Source organism: Pteropus alecto, unplaced genomic scaffold, assembly GCF_000325575.1.
Source record: "Pteropus alecto unplaced genomic scaffold, ASM32557v1 scaffold185, whole genome shotgun sequence".
Lineage (NCBI taxonomy): Eukaryota > Metazoa > Chordata > Mammalia > Chiroptera > Pteropodidae > Pteropus > Pteropus alecto.
The window spans coordinates 9,560,690-9,569,980 of NW_006438088.1; positions in this window are offsets into that span (position 1 = coordinate 9,560,690).

Below are 9,291 nucleotides of genomic sequence, written 5' to 3' on the forward strand. Positions count from 1 at the left end.
GAACAATTAGAATAAGCGTAGACTACAAAAGGTAAATACTTGTCTGTGTTTGAAATAAAGAACCCCAGTGAAACAGAAATTAGTGAGCAGTTGCTTGATTTTAAATATTCATAAACATAAGATTCTGTTTTACAATGTGAGATGATCTGTTTTATGTGAGATGATCTGTTTTACAGATTAAAGTTTCTATTCTCTTCAGAAAGAGTTTGGAGTGCTGTGAATCATACAAAGATAGCAGAAGTCTATTGAATTGAAAATGGTATTCAGAGACCAGGGCTCAAGAATTATTGTCTGAGAATTGTATATTCCAAATATGAGTCAGTTAAATTTAGGAAGCTTCGATTGGTAAAATACATAAAATATAAAGAACTAGAAGTTGACCATTTTACTTGAAATTGCTTGTATCCAGAAAAGGTGACTATAAATGTATTTTTATGAAGTTAAAAGTGGTGAAAGTTAAAAGTGGTGAAAATTAAGGTTTTTAAAATAATATGTTTTTCAAAAATCAGTTGTAAGCACACAAAAAAGTAAAAATAAAAAAGAAATTTGTAGGCCACAAGAGAAGAATAGAAGGAACTCCAAAGATAGGAAATAGGCAAAGAAATTCAAAGGAATAAAGGAGAAAAAAATGAGTTTTAAATATTGTCAGGTTTTAAATAGAGTCTCTGTTTTGACAAAGATGGGGATTAAACCAACTACCTCCCCCTTTTTTTGGTAGAAAAAGATTTATAAATTTCAGGTTTATTTTAAACATTCAAAATTCAGGTATTTTGTATTAAACATATTTTAAATATCTCAAAGGATAAAATATTCTACAATGAATTTAAGAAATTTAAATTTTTACCTTAATATTTAAGAATATAGTTTTATTGGTTTCCTAAGGAGTAATATAGTTACTAAAGAATACAAAATTAGGAATTAAGACATGACAAGTCTGACTGCACGTGTAAATTTGGAGTTGTTTACTAAAATTAAATAGTTAAGTTTGTATAAATGTAATAAAAATCATGGGATTTCAAATGCAATGTATTGTGCTTAAAGTGTGTAAACACTTGTATATTTTGTGAATTAGTTCTAGCATGAGTTAGAAAAACTGAAAATGTTCTGAATCTATAGAGAAGTTTCCACTTTGTAATTCTTACTAAGTTTAAACATTTAGCATTTGACACATTTTTTGATATTAGTGAGTGTATCAGTCAGGGTGTGTGTGTGCGTGTGTGAGTGTGTGCATGCATGCATGTGTAAAACAGAGAGAGAGGAGAGAGAGAGTTCAAGGAACTGGCTCATGTAATTGTAGGACAAGCTAGAAACTCAGGCAGGATTTATGTGTTAATGTTTGGAGACAGATTTCAATCTCTGCTCTTTGGGCCCTCAACTGATTGGATGAAGCCCACTCACATTGTAGAGGGTAGCATACTTAAAATCAACTACTGTAAATGCTAATCAGTCTACAAAATACCTTCACAACAACATTTAGACTAGTGTTTGCTCAAACGACCAGGCACTATAGCCAAGATGACACATAAAATTAACCATCAATTGATCAATTTAATTAAATGTCATGTTATTATCTAGATAAAATATAATTTAAAATTTTTTCTTGGTTGCCTTTTGGAGGTTTTAATTCACAAACCATTAATACAACAAATGTTTGTATTTATTCAAAGGTCTCTTATAAATTGGATTTCTGTTCTAGAGATCAGAGTTATCTGTAATTAAAATAAGTGTAATAGAAATATTACTAGGTTTTCTTTTGTATGTATTTTGGCCCATAAAACAAAGGAGGATTTCACACACTCTTGAGGGCAGCCTATATTTACATGTATCGAACTTCATTCATATGGAATTCCAAGATAGCTAGATAATCTTTGATTATCATTCTAGAAAAGGAGACTGTAACTGGTATTGATTCAAGATATTACTAACTGGGAGAATCACTTGGATTTATACAAAACATAGTTTTTGAATATATTAGTAACATAGCATAAAGTTGATAGGGAGATGTTTATCTTTTTAAAAGAAAAAAAAAACTTGCAGCTCAGAAAAGGGAGCAAAGTAAATTTAAAAACGTTCACCTGAAGAATTTCCTTTAACATTTCTGAGACTGGAATTACATATATTTTAGACCACTTGATATTATCCCGCAGTTCACTAGGTTATGCCACTTTTTCAGTCTTTTTTCTCCGTGCTTCATTTCAGATAAATTCTGTTTCTATTACTTCAATTCCACTGATCTTTTCTTCTGCTGTCCAATTATCCTGTCCAATTAAATTATAATTTTAAATACTGCATTTTCACACCAAGAAATTCCATTTTTTCTTCATTATATCTTCCATTTCTCTCCTCATTGTGTTCTTTTCCATCCTTGACCATTTATGCATATTTATAATGGCTGTATCTTTGTTATACTTCTTTAAAGGGTACCAGGGATTTTTTTTTTTTTGGCACACAGTTACTTGTGGGTGAACTTTCTTGTTTCTAAGCTCATTTAAGTCAAGCCTAAATGGCCTTTAGGGATACTCTAGCTCACTTCTAAGTTGTGGCTTTTCTAGGATTTCTTCTAAATAATCCATATATTCAATTAGATCTCTCCTTTCTGGCTGGAAGGAACCCAAGTTATTCCCAGCTCTGTGTGAGTTCTAGGAACTGTTCTTGTTAGAATTTCCTGATACTTATTCTTTACTCAAAAGTTGTTCTTGCTTATAAAATGTGCAGTGTGGCATTCAATTAAAGACTCAAAGGGTCTTGTATACAGATTTCTGGAATTCTTTCTCTGCATAGCTTTCTCCTCTTGAATACTGTCCTTCACATTTTGACCACCTAGCCTCTTCAAATTCTGTTTTATCTCAACCAAAGACACCTAGCTTCCCCTTCCCTATACCAACCACTAACCAGAAATTGCCTCCTGACAAAGGGTCACCTCATTCATTTCCCCTTTTTCAGGGTTCCCAGTTATGCACTGCCTATTGTCCAATACCTGAAAATACAAGGATTAGAAAATTATATATAGTATGTTGCCATTTCGTTAATAAAGTGAGACACACACGTTTGTGTTTTTATATTATAAAATTCAATGGCAATATAACACATTACTTTTAAAAAATAGTTACTTGAATTTCTAAGTCAAGCCATGAAAGAGAAATAGGACCTGGGATTATCTTCCTAGTGTAAATAACTAGAAAACTAAATAAATGATTATGTATAGAGATAGTCAACATTCCTTTTTAAAGCTGCAATGTACTCCATTTAGCGGCTGTATCATAGTTTATTAAACCAGTTTCTGGCTGATGAACTCTTGGGTGATTTTCAACTTTTTACTGTATAAATAATACTGAAATGAACAGTCTTGCAAAAATGTCTTTCATAATTTTACCACCTTATCTCATGATAAATTTTTAGAAGTAGGATTGCTGGGTCAAAGGGTAAATGTATATATAATTTTGCTAGATGTTGCTAAATTTCCATCTGCAGGTATTTTATCATTTTTTTATTCCACCAGAAATAGTCGAGTACCTATTTTCTTACAGCCTCATCAATAGATTGAGTTATTAAACTTTTGGAGTTTTGCAACAAAGTAAGCAAAAAATGGAATACTAGAGTAATTTTAATGTTTATTGAGATCATTATGAATGATATTGAACATCTTTATATATTGGTGAAAGACACCTGTATTTCCATATTTATCAATTGTCTATGGCTTTCATAGCTCATTTTTCTACAGGATTTTTGGCCTCTTCTCTAATTTTAGAAACTCATTTTACGAGCTGTGGTATCAGTTGTAGCTATTTCCCCAGTTTGCTATTTGTCTGTCTACTTTGCTTAAAATGTCTTTTGCCATGTAAAGACTTTTTATTTTTAATGTTATAAAGTTTATCTATTTGTCCCTTTTTTGCTTTGGATTTTGAGTCATAACCCTGAAAATTTTCCTTGCTCCTAAGTTGGAAAGAATTTACCTATATATTTACTGAGTACTCACATAGTTTCATTTTTAAAAGTTAAATCTCACATCCATTTGGAATTTTTCTTCGTGTATGTGTGGGGAATGAATCCAATTTTATCTTTTCCATATGGCTATGTAGTTATTCCAACACCACTTTTTCAAAGTCCTTCTTTCCAATAATCTAAAAGTCTGTTTTTATCTTATACTAAATTTTCATATGTAATTAGATATATTTCTGGATTTTCTATTCCGTCTCATTGATTTGTCTTACATATTCATGAACCAGTACTATTAATTTTTGAGGACTTATGTCTTTAACAGCTATAGTGTCAAAGAAAATAATCGTGGTATCTATTTAGAACAAAGTCGCAGGTACTGTTTCTGTGGAGTGATCTCATCTGTAGCTCCTGGTCTTTGAGGGCTCTTGGTTTTTCTGCCTTTTCTGTGCCTGTACCCCAGCCTTGCATTGATGCTGTGAGTCCCAATATCTTTAAAAAATTTTATTTTTTGGTTTTAGTAGTCAGAGTTGGTTTCTGTTACTTACACAAAAACTTTCTATGACAAGATTTGTTTATCTAAAGTAAAGATTTGTTTATCTAAATTAAAGGGATGCCTTCAATGGTAATAACTTTAGTCCCAGTGAGGGAAGAAGCAGGCAACAATTTGAGAGTCTGGGAGATGGGGTGCATGTAGACGGGGCATGGGGCGGCATGGGGTAATATTTAATAGATGAGGCCTTAATCTTCCTTTCACAAAATGTGAAGAGAACTGTTTCTCTGTATTAAAATTGCTTTAACTTATTAGAACAATAAGAGAAAAATAAAACGTTATCAAATATGCTTTTAGAAGAAGCATATCAAAGATTCTATCAAAAGTCATTCCAGCTTAAGGAGACTTGAGATATGAGAGCATTGCTCTATCCCTAGGCCACACCTGGAATATTGCAAAAGTCTCTTAACTTCCTTCTGGGTTTAGCTACAGGCTCAAACTTCTACACCAGCCACAATTATCTTTTTAAAATATAGACTGGATCACATTCTCTTCTACTTAAAATTCTTGAATGTCTCCTCTTCTTATAGGATGAATTTAAATTTACTTTTCATCAGGATGCAAAATCTGGCCTCAGCTCGGCTTTCAAACTTATTTTTAACAAATTTATTTCTTAACAAACTCGTTTCAAACATGTATCTCACAGTAGTAGATGAAGTCATTTTATAGTAATAATGAGAGTAGCAGTAGAGTGGTAGTAGTGGTGCTTTTAATGTAACTATAAAATTACTATTACTGTGAAACTATTATTGCTACTACTCCTTTACACGTATTAGTATCTGAACTACTTGCAATTTCCTAGAATCCACCATACCATCTCATGTTCATGGTTTTTTTTGGGGTCTAGAATTTCCTCCTATTGACCTAGACTGGCATATCTCTGACTCTCACTCTTTTTGTATATATTGCCTCAGCTGAATCTCTTTACATATCTGTCTCTCCACATAGGAATGAGCTCAGTTGGAATCATATTTTATTAATTGTTTAATACCTAAAACTTTATATTGTGCTAAATGAAGAATATAAACCCTTCGAAGTTTTATGGCAAATAGCTTTCTTTCTACAACAGCACTGACCAGTAGAATTTTCTGCAACGAAAGAAATGTTCTATGTTTGCATTGTCCAATAGAGTAGCCACTAGCTACATATGATCACTGAATACTTGAAATGTGGCTACTGTGACTGAGAAACTAAATTTTAAGTTTTCTTCAATTTTAATTAATTTACATTTAAATAGCCACATGTTTTTCTTTTTTTTTTTTTACTTTTACTTCAACCATTCCTGGACCCCCTTATCATTTATACTTAGGCTTAAATATTTGCTAGATTAAGGTGATTCAAAAAAAAAAGATACCAGAGAGAACATAGTTAGCATTCATATGATGGCTAAGTGGAGGGCCAGGGGAGGGAGGGAGCAATTGGGGGGGGGGATCGTTTTTCAAATAATATAGATGTCTAACCAATGTACTGTATACTTGAAACTAATTTAAATAAATAAATTTATTAAAAATAAATAAATAAGTAAAATAAAGAAGATAAATGGTAAGTTTGTGATGAAAAACTCAGGTAAAAGTTTTTTCTTGTCTAAATATTTTAACAGACTGGATTCTATCATAGCTTTTACAGTGGTCATTTGATATAACATATACTTAATTCAATGAAGTCACTTATTCCTGATATTTTAAGTCTTTCATAAACAATATCGTGATAGCCTGCTGAAATGTGAAAGGGTTAAAGGATAATTAAAACCTGAAACTGGACAAAGGAAGTCTATACCTTAGGCCTAGTTTCTGGAACCCCTAACCTCATTCTGTTAATCATGAAACTTTTAACAATGAGCTCATACGCTAACTGCCAATTTTAGCCTGTGTAACCCTGCTTGCTTGCGTGGCATGAAAAATAATCAATTGTATATAAGCTGAAAAATTACTGTTTGGCCATCATCCATGGGAATACTGGCCATTGCCCATGGGAACATAACATTCTAACAAGCTTTCTGCTTCTGTATCCCCACTTGCACAACTGACCTGTGGGTTGACAGGTAGTGAATAAGAGAAAAACAGACCTTTGTGTTTAAGACAGAATGAGGAATGGGATTTAGGGCTTAAAAACCTTGTATCTTGGCATTTCGGGGCTGCTCCTTTGTACAGGACAGCCGCCGGCTAATAAACAGCCTTTGAGAGCATACTTGGTTTGGTCTATTCTATACAGGCCACAACAAATACATTATTTTAAAATGGTTTATAAGAGAATTCAGGGTGAGTAGTTATGCTTAAAAAACTGGGAGATGTCTTTATCCACTTATATGACTTCTGCAAGAGGAACAGTAGGACAGATGTCTATGGAGAATAATTTTATTCACTTTCAGAGTTTATTTCCTTCTCTTTAAGTACTGAAGATCCTAGTACTTTTGTAGCTGAACTCCAGTAACTCTGTCCATTTTAAAGCAATTATTGAATCAAAGATGAAAAGAATCCCAAGAATAAGATCTCTAGATCAGTGGTCCCCAACCATTTTTGCACCAGAGACTGATGCTCCTATAAAAATCTAATGCCTGATGATCTGAGGTGGAGCTGAGGTGATGATGCTAGTGCTGGGGAGGAGCTGCAAATACAGATGAAGCTTTGCTCTCTTGCCTTGCCACTCACCTCCTACTGTGTGGCCCGGTTCCTAACAGGCCACTGACTGGTACCAGTTTGGAGGGGGCGGCAGGGAGACAGTTCTCTATTTGTGTAAAACTCCTCACTTGAACCTAATCTTTAACCATGGCTAAAATACACTGCCCCAGGAGTTTGCTATAGTGGGTGAAGGGAAAATTTGAAGCTACTGGATATACAAAAAAGCAGGTTCATCTTCCAGGAGCACAGATTTTTCTTGGAGAATTAAGAAATCCAAAACATGATTTTGTATTAAAATAAATAAGCATAAATTATGAAATAAATGGCTAACTTTAAGACAAAACAGAGGCATCAAACAAACAGAAACAACATTCATCCTTGTTGACTTTAGCCTCAGATTATTTCCCAAGGCTTCACTCTCCCTGGCTTCTGATGGAAGAGTTTGGAAAACAGCTATTGTACACAGCTCTTGTACATAGCAAGTATGGTCTTTTGACATGATATTTTAATTCCAAACTTAGCAGATAAACTGTGTCTCAACTTCTCATCTCCTTTCTTTTAAACTTTATGCAGCCGTTAGATAAACTGGTTGTACATCTTCCCACCAGAACAAGAAAAAGCAGGCTATTTGATACTTTCTGATAATCTTATCACCTCATACAATGAGGAGCAGTGGCTGATAGCACAGGCTCTAGGTTGGAACGCTGCTCTTTTTACTAAATCCTTGTTTGACATTGGGTAGCCTTTCCCCACTCAGAGCCTTATCTATAAAGATGGGAGACTTGAGATATGCATATAAAGCAGTTAGTAAGGTGATTGGCACTTATTATTTTTTCAACTGGAAATGGGTCTAAGGGACATTGACCATGTTATTACTAGAAAATGAACTTAGCTTTGTCTTGTATAGTTTTCCACAGTCTTGAGTATTTTAACCTGTGTTTCAGTTCCCTATATTTCCTTCAATTAGTTATCGAATCTTAGCTTTGGATTCTAGAGCTTTGATGAGATTCAAGTTCATTATGTTCGGTATGACTACCTCATAATTGGTGGTGTGTTTTTCTATCAGGAGGCACATTATATCTGGTTATCTCTCTTTTAGTGATGTTAGTGATTATTGATGATGCATACCTGGATCCAAATCCATTACCACTTGCAAAACAGTGATATTCTAACTACCTCAGAAATTTGTTATGCATTAACTGAAATATTTCTATAAAGAGAAAGTTCCCTCATGTACTTTTTGGTTACCCAGTGGCATTTTTCATTTTTAATGTATTTCAATTCAGTATAACAACTGGTATCTCAACTGAATACTTAAACATAGCACATTAGAGCTTCAAAGGATTTTCAATTTAATCTAAGTCAATACTTTATTTTATGAATGAAGAAACAGGCCCAAAGAGGTTAAATTAGTCTTCTCATTGGTAGTTATCAGAATCTCAACAGGAAACAAGACAGTTCGAGGTGGGTTTATTTACAAAAAGACTAATTACAAAGATACAGAAGGAGTATACCAAAGCTTCAAGGGATTGTGTAGGAACATGGGACTAGCAACTTCAGAGCTATTATCATTTCCAGATGCCAAAGGACAAGGTGAGGGAAAGTTAGAAGACTCTGTTAGAAACTTGAGTCCTGTAGGATCTGCCACCTTGAGAAGAGCAATGACTTCTTGTTGAGGAATATAGCCAGCCTGAGGAGACTATTCATAGAGTCTTGATATCCTTCCTCGCTCAGATCCCCTGCATGGACTCCCCATTGACCAAACCCAGTTGGCAATCAGAATGCAAGGGAACCCACTGATAATTCATATAGCCTAAGAGGCAGAGACCATACAAATATGAATGGAAAGTGGATCTGGAGGGGTGAACTCAGGAACACGTGGCAAAGTCAGGATTTGAATTCATATTCTTGCTCCTACACCACCATTCTACCACACATTCAAATGTTTGCCTATATCCAAAGATCTAACATCTCTAGAAATAATTCATGGACCAGGATGATGTTAACTTCCTCTGGAGTGAATTTTGATTGTCAAGAGCCTAGAATTACCTTTACCCAATTTCAGGGTTTGAGAATTTATCTGAGTTACTCACATCTGGAGGCAGGGTTGCTATCTAGGTAAAAGTCATTTTACTTCTAGTTCACTCCAACTTCTAGGCAATCTCATCTTTACTTTTGACCTTC